This window comes from Equus caballus, chromosome 5, assembly GCF_041296265.1.
Source record: "Equus caballus isolate H_3958 breed thoroughbred chromosome 5, TB-T2T, whole genome shotgun sequence".
NCBI lineage: Eukaryota > Metazoa > Chordata > Mammalia > Perissodactyla > Equidae > Equus > Equus caballus.
In genome coordinates this window covers 32,786,134-32,798,464 of record NC_091688.1, presented here as the reverse complement: position 1 = coordinate 32,798,464, position 12,331 = coordinate 32,786,134, and the positions used below count along the sequence as shown (strand labels likewise).

The window sequence follows — 12,331 nt, the reverse complement described above, 5'->3', positions numbered from 1 at the left end:
CCAGCAACCTGAGGGTGCCCCACTGGTGAGCCAAGAATCAGACCACTGCCCAACACAGTGAACACTCCAAAAATATTATTAAATGAGCACTGGATTTGGGAGCCTGAAGTCAAAGCTCCCAGCTTTAACCCTGGCTTTGCTATACACAGCTGTGTGCACTAAAGCAAGCAGCAACTTCCCTGAGTTTATATCCTCGTTTAAAAGACATAAGGAGACCCACCTCCGGGGAAGCAGTGAGAAGTACATGAAATATGGCAGGTGAAAAACATCTAGGATGCTGCTTGATAATTCAACGCACAGAACCTCTGACACCCAGATGCCCTTCAACCAAACCTATACCCTTTCAATCTCTGCAGAACCCTGAAAATGAGCAGCATCCATGCAAAGAGTCATTCCATACAGTGTTGATTCTGAAAAACCGCCAGCCCTTGGGAGAGAAGGACCTGGGCTCATTTTCCAACGCTATCTGACAAAGCAGTTATAATACATTTCTATTTTACAGGCTGTGCTTTTCCAAAACACTGGCCAAGTGTGGAGTTGATTTAACCCTGAAATCCCAGTGATGGCAGTTCCACGGACGCTGCTCTAGAGGGATGTGGAAACCAGTCCGAGGAGTGCTCGCCGGGTACACATGGGACAGAAGAGCTTCTGCTTCCCTCTGCTCAGATCCTGGCTGACGTGGTTTGAACGTGCTGGTGTCCAGCATCAATTACAAAGAGCTGGGCGTTAGGAATCAGTCCTCAAAGTCAGCCCTGTCCTTTCCTCTCTACCTCACCACTCTCAAAGCAGAACCCTGGGTCCCCTGTGTTTCAGATCTGCATTGGGAACGCTGCCTAGACCACCTGTGGCTCCCCCTCCTCTTACCCAGTGCCACTGTCTGTGAATTCAGGGAAGTTACTATAGCAACTATATCCCGCAGCCCCCAGACATTCGCTTAAGAAAAGAAACTGCATGCTGGGAAAGGGAGGGTAAGCTCCAGCAAGTCGGAAGCAAGCCTCAGTACCAGCATTTCTCCGTCTGACGATCACCTGCATTAAGTCACCTGGAAGGTCCGTGAAAGGTATACAGCCCCCGGCTCCCCCCAGATGTATCAAGTTAGAATTGTGGGTGGCAAGAATCAGACTTCATGCCCTTACCTGGTGAGTCTTGTGCATGCTAGGGTTTGAGACCTGGTTGGGACCAAATGCAGACTGTGGGAAAAGACTAAAAAGGCTTAAAAGCACTTTAATTCTGATCTCTCTTCTTACCCTCATTCTTGCAAAGCAGAGCACTGGTGAGCCAAACAAGACAAAAGCCAATTTCCCAGTTTAAGTATGCCCATGAAAATTAAATCATGACTGTGATAAAAACTCATACTTTAAAAAACCTGCTCACCAAAGCAACAGGCCCGGACAAAATTTAACCCAAACATCCCATCTCAGACCATCCAGATCTACTCTGAGAGAAGCAAGATAAGATCTTGGCTACAGCCCCACTCTGGTCCCAGCCATAGCCAGTAATTCAGCTCTGCATTCCACTGCAGGATTTGATGTCTAGGGGGACAAGGGGTGTCCTTCTAGCTCTAGCAAATATGGGTGGGGGAAGGCTATTCAGGAAAAAAAATGGTAAGACTCACCAACTCACACATCTCCATGAGAAGGAAAAGATCTTAAGATAGCTAACCTCATTAGGCACACATCAGACACTCAAAAGATATGTCACAAATTGAAGGGAATAGCCACCTGATGGAATAATCCTTGCATGAGATGCTAACTGCCTGCATCTACACAGTCACGAAGGAGAAAAAGGGAACAAAGTGTAAAATCGTCTCCATACCGAAAAAACTTCCGTTCCAAAAGCAGCAAGACACAATCGACTTGGAAGGGAAATACTTTCCATCACTTATCAGTGACAGGCACACTGAAGGTGCTGAGCGTCCCCTGGTCTTTATGGCACCGGGGGAGAGGGGTGGTGGCATGAAGGAAGAGCCCAAGCACTTTTCCCAGGGAATGGGCAGCGTGAACCCCAGCTGTAATTTCAGAAACCATAAGTCCTCACTCTGGGAAGCGCATCACACGGGGCCAGCCTTATTCACACCTGATGGTCCAGCACCAAGGCTCCCACCCCGCCCCCTCCCCCAAGACTGGGAGCTCTGGCCTCAGCGCTGAAAATTCCAGTCATCCCTGCTAAATTCTCCAGCACCGGTTCCCTAACAACATTGCGCCACAAAACTAGCAAATGGCAAATAGAGCTACGGGGTGGAGCAAAATGTCGGGGTGAGCTGACCCGGGATTCTCTCCCCTCCAAAATACAACAAAAGATTGGAAGAACTGAATTTCAGAAAATAAACATAATGCCAGCTCGTTAGAGACCTACAATACCAAGAAGGCGGGGATCATAAACCTAGCTTTACACCTTCAGAGGCGCTGGAACGGTAGGAGAGAACATCGCTCTGTCCCCTAGAGTCTGCGATCGCTGCGGCGTGGGTCGGGAAGGAGCGGGGCAGGGGCCGCGGGACCGGGGGATCATCCAGGACTCCTGCCGCTGATTCAGTGGAGACCCGCTGATGGGGGGCGGGGAAGCTTCCGTCCACGGGGACCCTATAAATCAAGGGCCTTGGGAGACCAGAGAACAGAACTGATCTGAACCCAGACCGGCGCGTGTGAGTAACAGCCCCTCCCCCCCAGCAAAGCCAGTGGGCGCAGCCATCTTGCCCCAAGGCGGAGAGCTAACACGCCGCTCTCGACCCCCATCTAGTGGCGACAGGCTGTAACTGCAACTGAATTCTACCACCATGAGAAAAAACCTCTCCTCTACCATCCAGCAATTTATAAAAGCCCCAGACCAGAAGGAAAACAATAAAAACACACAATTAAGTCCTGAGGACTTGGAATTAGGTAAACTAAGTGATAATGAATTCAGAGCAGCTATAATCAAAAAACTCAATGAGGTAGAGAGAAAGATAGAGAAACAAGCCGAGTTCTGGAGTTACTTCACAAAAGAGATTGAAATCATAAAGAAGAATCAAACAGAATTACTTGAGATGAAAAACACAATGGACCAGATAAAACAGAATACAGATTCCCTGAACGCCCGTGTAGACCACAGAGAGGAGCAAATCAGCAGAATCGAGGACAGACAGGCTGAATGGCGCCAGACAGAGGAAGAAAGAGAACTAAGAATTTAAAAAAATGGGGAAAATCTCCAAGAGATAATGGATTCAATGAGGAGTAAGAACATAAGGATCATAGGAATTCCCAAGAATATGGAAAAGGAAAATGGAGCAGAAAGTGTGCTTAACGAAATTATTGAAGAGAACTTCCCAAATCTAGGGATCAATGGAGAAATGTGTGTAGAGGAGGGTTTTAGATCTCCTAGATTTGTCAATGTAAAAAGACCCACCACAAGGCACATAATAGTAAAGTTGGCAAGTAGGAATGATAAGGAAAGAATACTCAGGGAAGTAAAGAAAAAAAAGACAATAACCTATAAAGGAGCCCCTATCACACTGTCAGCGGATTTCTCTACAGAAACCCTACAAGCTAGGAGAGAATGGAGTGATATATTCAAAGCTTTAAAGGATAAAATCCTTCAGCCAAGAATACTCTATCCAGCAAGAATTTCCTTCAGATATGAGGGAGAAATTAAATCTTTTCCAGACAAACAAATTTAAGGGAATTTGTAACTAAAAGCCCTCCATTACAAGAAATCCTCAAGAAGGCTCTCATACTTGAAAAAAGAAAAAAGGGAGAAAGGGGACACAAGCCACAGACGAGGGAGACCGATGGATAGAACCAGAACAGGATAGCAAATATTCAACTATAGCATTAGGGCAAAAATAAGGAAACTACCAAAACAAGGACGATCTTAGCACTCTAACTACAAACTAATAAGACAAGTTGGAATAAAAAATGAAAATAATTATTTAGGAGGGGAAGAGCAAAGGGTCTAAATCAGTATTGGTCAAGTAAGTAAGAGACCACCAGAGAATAGACTATATTATACACGAGATTCTAGATACAAACTTCAAGGTAGACACTAAAATAAAGTACAGAACAGAGTCACAAATCATAGATAAGGAAAAATCTAAGAAACCCAGCATAAGAAATTGCAGTATTAAATGGGTAGTCTAAAGCACACAGGAAAAGAAACACAGGAAAACAAGATAATGAGCGACAGATTGACAGCATTAAGTCCACATGCATCAATAATCGCTCTCAATGTGAACGGATTGAACTCTCCAATAAAAAGACACAGAGTGGCAAAATGGATTAAAGAACAAGATCCAACAATTTGTTGCCTCCAGGAAACACACCTCAGCCCCAAGGACAAACACAGACTCAGGGTGAAGGGGTGGAGGACAACACTTCAAGCAAATAGCAAGGAAAAAAAGGCAGGTGTTGCAATTCTCATATCAGACCAAGTGGATTTCAAAATAAGACAGGTAAAGAGAGACACAGAGGGACAATATATAATGATCAAAGGGACACTTCATCAAGAAGAAATAACGCTTATAAATATCTATGCACCCAACACAGGAGCACCAAGATTCCTAAAGCAACTATTAACAGACCTAAAGGAAGATGTTAAAAACAACACAATAATAGGAGGGGACCCCAACACCCCACTCACATCAACGGACAGATCATCCAGACAGAAAATCAACAAGGAAATAGTGGAGCTGAATGAAAAACTAAAACAGTTGGACTTAATAGACATATATAGATCACTCCACCCTGAAGGAGCTGAATACACATTCTTCTCAAGTGCACATGGAACATTCTCTAGGACAGACCATATGTTGGGAAACAAGGCAAGCCTCTACAAATTTAAAAAAGTTGAAATAATAACAAGCATCTTCTCAGATCATAGTGCTATAAGGCTAGAAATTAATTACAAGAAAAAAGCTGAGAAAGCCACAAAGATGTGGAGACTAAACAACACACTACTGAACAAGCAATGGATCATTGAAGAAATTAAAGAAGAAATCAAAAAATACCTGGAAACAAGTGAAAATGATAGCATGCCATACCAATTCATATGGGATACAGCAAAAGCTGTATTAAGAGGAAAATTCATCGCAATACAGGCACATCTTAACAAACAAGAAAAATCCCAAATAAGCAACCTTAAAGCACATCTAACTGAACTAGAGAAAAAAGAACAAATGAAGCCCAAAGTCAGCAGAAGGAGAGAAATAATAAAAATCAGAGCAGAAATAAATACTATTGAAACGAAAAAGGCAGTAGAAAGGATAAATGAAACAAAGACCTGGTTTTTTGAGAAGATAAATAAAATTGACAAACCACTAGCCAGACTCACAAAGAAAAAAAGGGAGAAAGCTCAAATAAACAAAATCAGAAATGAACGAGGAGAAATAACAACAGACTCTGCAGAAATACAACAGATTATAAGAGAATACTACAAAAAACTATATGCCAACAGAATGGATAACCTAGAGGAAATGGATAAATTCTTGGACTCCTACAATCTCCCAAAGCTCACTCAAGAAGAGGCAGACAATTTGAACAGACCAATCACAAGGAAAGAGATTGAAACAGCAATCAAAAACATCCCCAAGAATAAAACCCCAGGACCAGATGGCTTTCCTGGGGAATTCTACCAAACTTTCAGAGAGGATTTAATACCCATCCTTTTCAAGCTATTCCAAAAAATTAGGGAAGATGGAACACTTCCTAACACATTCTATGAGGCCAACATCACGCTGATACCAAAACCTGACAAGGACATCACGAAAAAAGAGAACTATAGGCCAATATCACTGATGCACATAGATGCAAAAATTCTAAACAAAATTTTGGCAACCAGAATTCAGCAATTCATCAAAAGAATCATACATCGGGATCAGGTGGGATTCATACCACGGACACAGGGATGGTTCAACATCCGCAAATCGATCAATGTGATACACCACATCAACAAACTGAGGAATACAAACCACATGATCATCTCAATAGATTCAGAGAAGGCATTTGACAAGATCCAACAGCCATTTATGATAAAAACTCTGACCAAAATGGGCATAGAAGGAAACTACCTCAACATAATAAAGGCCATATATGACAAACCCATAGCCAACATCATACTCAATGGGCAAAAACTGAAGCCCATCCCCCTGAAAACAGGAACGAGACAAGGATGCCCTCTATCACCACTCTTATTTAACATAGTACTGGAGGTCCTGGCCAGAGCAATCAGGCAAGAAAAAGGAATAAAAGGAATCCAAATAGGGAGGGAAGAAGTGAAACTCTCGCTGTTTGCAGACGACATGATCTTATATATAGAAAACCCCAAAGAATCCATTGAAAAACTCTTAGAAGTAATCAACAACTACAGCAAAGTTGCAGGGTATAAAATCAATTTGCATAAATCAGTAGCATTTCTATACTCCAGTACTGAACCAACAGAAAAAGAACTCCAGAATACAATACCATTCACAATCGCAACAAAAGGAATAAAATACCTTGGGGTAAATTTAACTAAGGAAGTGAAGGACCTATATAATGAAAATTACAAGGCCTTTCTGAGAGAATTGGATGACGACATAAGGAGATGGAAAGACATTCCATGTACATGGATTGGAAGAATAAACATAGTTAAAATGTCCATTCTACCTAAAGCAATCTACAGATTCAACGCCATCCCAATCAGAATCCCAATGACATTCTTTACAGAATTAGAACAAAGAATCCTAAAATTCATAGGGGGCAACAAAAGACCCCGAATTTCTAAAGCAATCCTGAGAAAAAAGAACAAAACGGGAGGCATCACAATCCTTGACTTCAAAACATACTACAAAGCTACAGTAATCAAAACAGCATGGTACTGGTACAAAAACAAGTGCACAGATCAATGGAACAGAACTGAAAGCCCAGAAATAAAACCACACATCTATGGACAGCTTATCTTTGACAAAGGAGCTGAGGGCATACAATGGAGAAGAGAAAGTCTTTTCAACAAATGGTGCTGGGAATACTGGAAAGCCACATGGAAAAGAATGAAAATTGACCATTCTTTTTCACCATTCACCAAAATAAACTCAAAATGGATTAAAGACCTAAAGGTGAGACCTGAAACCATAAGGCTTCTGGAAGAAAACGTAGGCAGTACACTCTTTAACATCAGTATTAAAAGGATCTTTTCGGACACCATGCCTTCTCAGAGAAGGGAAACAATAGAAAGAATAAACAAATGGGACTTCATCAGATTAAAGAGCTTCTTCAAGGCAAATGAAAACAGGATTGAAACAAAAAAACAACCCACTAACTGGGAAAAAATATTTGCAAGTCATATATCTGACAAAGGCTTAAGATCCTTAATATATAAAGAACTCTCGCAACTCAACCACAAAACATCAAACAACCCAATCAAAAAATGGGCTGGAGACATGAACAGACAGTTCTCCAAAGAAGATATACTGATGGCCAATAGGCACATGAAAAGATGCTCATCATCGCTGATCATCAGGGAAATGCAAATCAAAACTACACTAAGATATCACCTTACACCCGTTAGAATGACAAAAGTATCTAAAACTAATAGTAACAAATGTTGGAGAGGTTGCGGAGAAAAAGGAACCCTCATACACTGCTGGTGGGAATGCAAACTGGTGCAGCCACTATGGAAAACAGTATGGAGATTCCTCAAAAAACTAAAAATAGAACTACCATAAGATCCAGCCATCCCACTACTGGGTATTTATCCAAAGAGCCTGAAGTCAGCAATCCCAAAAGTCCTGTGCACCCCAATGTTTATTGCAGCACTGTTTACAATAGCCAAGACGTGGAAGCAACCTAAGTGCCCATCAACAGACGAATGGATAAAGAAGACGTGGTACATATATACAATGGAATACTACTCAGCTGCAAACAGAACAAAATCATTCCATTTGCAATAACATGGATGGACCTTGAGAGGATTATGTTAAGTGAAATAAGCCAGCGAGAGAAAGATAATCTGTGTATGACTCCACTCATATGAGGAATTTAAAACTATGGACCAAGAATAGTTTAGTGGATACCAGGGGAAAGGTGGGGTGGGGGATGGGCACAAAGGGTGAAGTGGTGCACCTACAACATGACTGACAAACATTAATGTACAATTGAAATTTCACAAGATTGTAACCTATCAATAACTTAATAAAAAAAAATTTTAAAAAAAATTAGCAAATGGGCAGCTTTCACTCCCCACCACCTTTCAACGACCGGCACTTGCAAGAGTCGTGGCAAATCAGGCATTTAGGAAGTGACTCTGACACCTAGACCTGATTACCTGGAATCGAAAAACACACCCCTGTATTATTTTCCTCCATCAGGAAGCGGGAATTTCCCCGTTTAAAAGACCTTCCTGAAAGCACCTCTCCCATGGGATCCCAGCAGGTAAATAACACCAGGGCTTCCCTAAACCTATTCTGAAGAACCACATCCAGGCTGTGCTCACTCACCAGCTTCTCCTCCTCAGAAAGAGGGACCCGGGAAGTAACTCCATCAGTCTCAGGCGGGCAAGGATGGGGGAGTCTGCAGGTGGGCGGAGGGGGGTAAAGCAATGCCGCTCAAACTTTGCAGGTGCTCTTTGGCAGTTCTGGGCAGGAGCCCGCGGAATTCTATACTGAGAAGGGGAAGTCACCCTCCCTGACAGAAAGGCCCCCAAATCAGCCTAACCCATCAGCTCTGCGTCCAGGATGGCTGTGCATCCCATCCACTCAGACGTGCCCCCTCCCGCGCAGGACCTCACCGTGGCCCCCTCACCTTGGCCTCGAAGCAGATGCCGTGCTGGAAGGCGTCCTCGTTGTGCAAGGGGATCCGCAGGTCGTGCCCATCATCCACAAGGTTGTACTTGGTTTTGCTGGGCATGGTGACCCGCGGTGGACCCGTTCCTCCGGAGGCGGCGGCGGCAGGAAGGGGCTGGCGAGACCCCGGGGAGGGGAGGCGGGAGGCGGGCGCGACGGCGCGTGGAGGAAGCACGGGCTGAGTGAGGGGCGCCGGGCTGGGGACGCCCTGGCCGCACCGGGGCCGCGGGAGCCGGGACACGAAGCGGCGCCGAGGGCCGGGCGGCGCGGATGCGGGCGACCCGAGCGGCGCTGTGGCCGCGCAATTCCTGCCGGCGAGGAGGGCGGCGCGCGAGGCGCGGCGGGAGTGGGCGGCGCGGCGCCCGGCCGGGGGAGGGGACGGAGGGCGCGCGGCCCCGAGCGGGACTGGGCGCGGCGCCGGCCCCGGAGCAGTGGCGAGGACGGCCCGGGACGAGGAAGAAAAGCCGGCGGCGGCGGCGGCGGCGGCGGCGGCGCGGGTTGCCTGTCACGGAGACGCCGGATCGGCCGCGGGCGAGCGGCTCCTCCTGCGGGGCGGGCCCGGGCCGGCTCCTCCCGCGGGGCGCCGAGGCCCCGCCCGCCGCCGGGCCGCCCCCGCGCTGCGCGCCGAGCAGGTGAAAGTCCCCGCGAGCCCCGCGCCCGGCCGTGCCCGCGCCGCCTGCAGCCCGGCCCGGGGAACTTCGGCCTGGCGCCCGGAGGCCGGGGTCGGACGCAGCCGGGCTCAGTCCTGTTTTGGTTCGTTGCAGTCAAATTGTGAGCCGGGCTGCTAAGAGTGAGCAGCCGCAGCGCCTGGGCGTTTTTGTTTTTGTTTTTGGCGGTGGCGAGGGGCGGTGTGGATTGTTTTGGTTTTTATGTTTTAGCAGGAAGGCCCAAGTCCGGGCCCAAATATATCCAGATCATGAATTCTGAGTCTCATCTTTCTGCAGAATCAAGACTGCACCCAAATGGGGGACTATCGCAGGCGCATTTTGTTCCTTTGAGCAGTGATTTGTGACTTGTGTAATAGCGGGTGGAGGGGATGCCTTTTGGGATGATTTTAGTATTTAAAAGCCTTCAGCCTTGTGGAAGTGGGGTAGGCAAAAAAGGATACCTAGGGACAAGAGAATCCAGAACCTTTCTATTCTGCTCCAACAACCTTCTGTACTGGGTAGGGATACATGAGGTTCCAAGTTAATTCTGGCTGTTAGAGTATTCTTTCTATCTTAGCAAGTGCTTGAGTTCAAGATGCCTGTTATTAAGAGACATTCGCTTTTCTCCTTTACATCAAGAGTTTTTGAGAAAAGTTGCCTAATTATTTCAAACTTAAAAGAGATGGTATCATGGAAGGGTTATAAACTATACGTTCAGTTTCTTAACTGTGAAAAATGTGCAAATGAAGGGGCGGTAGGAGGAGTTAGTGACCAAATATTCAGTATCTGTCAAAACCCCATAGAGAGAGGTACATGACGGCTACGATTTCCTTAATATTACCCCAAAGTCACCAAAAGCAACCAAACAGGCCGGTGCCAAAGCCAGTCCACCCTGATGTCACTGAACAAATGGTCAGCTCCTGTTGAATTCACCTTAAACCCGCTTTTAATGCCCTGTGGGCACGTCCACTCAAGGTTTGCAATTTGCAAACCAAACATTGATTGCTTGTTGTATAGGCAAGGCTTGGGGTCACCAGGAAGCATCACAATGAAATTGTTTGCAAAGGCATGTCTTCCTACATCATTTCTGTGATAAATTGATAGTATAGGAGAATGCTTTATTGCCATGATTATGCTTCTCTTTTTGTCCCATAGTGCTAAAGTACAATTGTCCTTTCCTATATATTGCCTACTCCCTATCTGCTGAAATTATGGGCCAAGATGCAGCATCTTCTGGGATTTGTCCTTAAATAAAAGCAAGCTGATGACTGGAACAAAGTAATCACATACATTATGCTGTACGGACTTTATTATATTCATAAATATTAGTAAGAGCCAAAAATAATTTGCACTGAGAAAAGGCACCGATAACCTTTTTATAGATACAGGACATGAAAGTCTAATCAGGCATGTTTGACTCTTTGAATGTCACGGGGGCGTTAGTATGCATCGTAATGCGCTCTCTGAGACCTGGCACAGGAACTCAACTTAAAGGCAAGACCTTAAGTAACTATTTCATTTCCATTTCATATCCTCGCCTGAATTTAAAAAGCCCTCTGACTCCAGCCAGCCTTTTTTCTAGATTAACTTGGGTCCCACTGGACTGCTGAATTTACCAGAATTTCATATCTAACTCTGTAACACATTGTTTGTAGATCAGACACCAAATGCTGATGCCCCAAAGGTATTTCAGTGTCTGGTACAGAGATTGCTATATAGTAGAAATCCAATAATTACTTATGGAATTGGGTAATAATAAATAGCTGATAGTCATTGAGCTTTCTCCATGTGTCAGGCCTTGCTCTTAGAGCCTTAGCTCAATCTTATTTAATATTCACAACAACCCTAAGGTTAGCCCCATTTTATGAAGAAACTGAGGCCCAGAGGGGTTCCATAACTTGCCCAAGGTCACACACTTAGAAAGGAAAAGAGCCAGAATTTGAATCCAATGCTATGTCAAGAGGTGTTTCCATCATGGCCTGGATTGCCATAAAAGGCTTCTCATTGCAAATGAGACGCATATCAACTTCAGGGGCGATGGTTGATTTAGGTGTGTATTGTTGCTAAACTGTATTCATTGCATTTTAGTTAGATGAAATGTTCCAAAAAGGAGAGGCCTGTTCTCTGCTTTGGCCTCCACCTAGTGTAACGTCAGAGGCACTCAGACATAAAAACACCTTTTTTTCAGAAACAATGGGCAACTAAACTTATTTCCTTCTATTAAGCAGTGATTTCAATCTTATTTTTGTACCTTTAAATATAACTGAATTTCACCCGCAGCATTTCCAAATCATCTATTTTTTTTGGAAAATGAAGTTTTATTTCTTAAAGTGAATGACAGGTACATGCATCATTTTCCAAATCTTTCTGTATTTTAAATATTGCATAATGCAATTTTAATCTGAAGTACATTTCATTAACATATAAATTGCTAAAGCAGACAATACTTCCTGTGTTAAATTTCATTAAAACTTTGCTTAAAAATGAATTGAGGGGGCCGGCCCCGTAGCCAAGTGGTTAAATTCGCTTGCTCAGCTTCAGCGGCCCAGGGTTTTGCCTGTTGGGATCCTGGGCACAGACATGACACGGCTCATCAGGCCCTGCTGAGCATCCCACATGCCACAACTAGAAGGACCTACAACTGGAATATACAACTATGTACTGGGGGGCTTTGGGGAGAAGAAGAAAAAAAAAAAGATTGACAACAGATGTTAGCTCAGGTGCCAATCTTCAAAAAGAAAGGAAGTGAAAAGAATCCTAAATCACAGAACTTTAGAACTGAAGTTACTCAGAGATCCTCTAATCCAGCTCCTTCATTATAAAGACAAGGAAATAGAAACCTGGAGAGATTGATTAATTTGCCTAGTCATCACTATAGAGTAGAGCTCCTAACTCA

General features: G+C 44.6%; 1 protein-coding gene across 2 annotated transcripts in view; it reads right to left on the bottom strand.

Moving 5' to 3' along the window:
• The window catches only part of LOC138924051 (neuroblastoma breakpoint family member 6-like), a 101,736-nt gene extending 92,626 nt beyond the window's left edge, over positions 1 to 9,110 (bottom strand). For both annotated transcript variants that reach the window (XM_070266818.1, XM_070266819.1), the window contains exon 1: positions 8,748 to 9,110. The gene's annotated coding sequence lies outside the window, so the exon portion shown is untranslated. The remainder of the gene's footprint in view (positions 1 to 8,747) is intronic.
• Between the last annotated feature and the right edge of the window lie 3,221 nt (positions 9,111 to 12,331).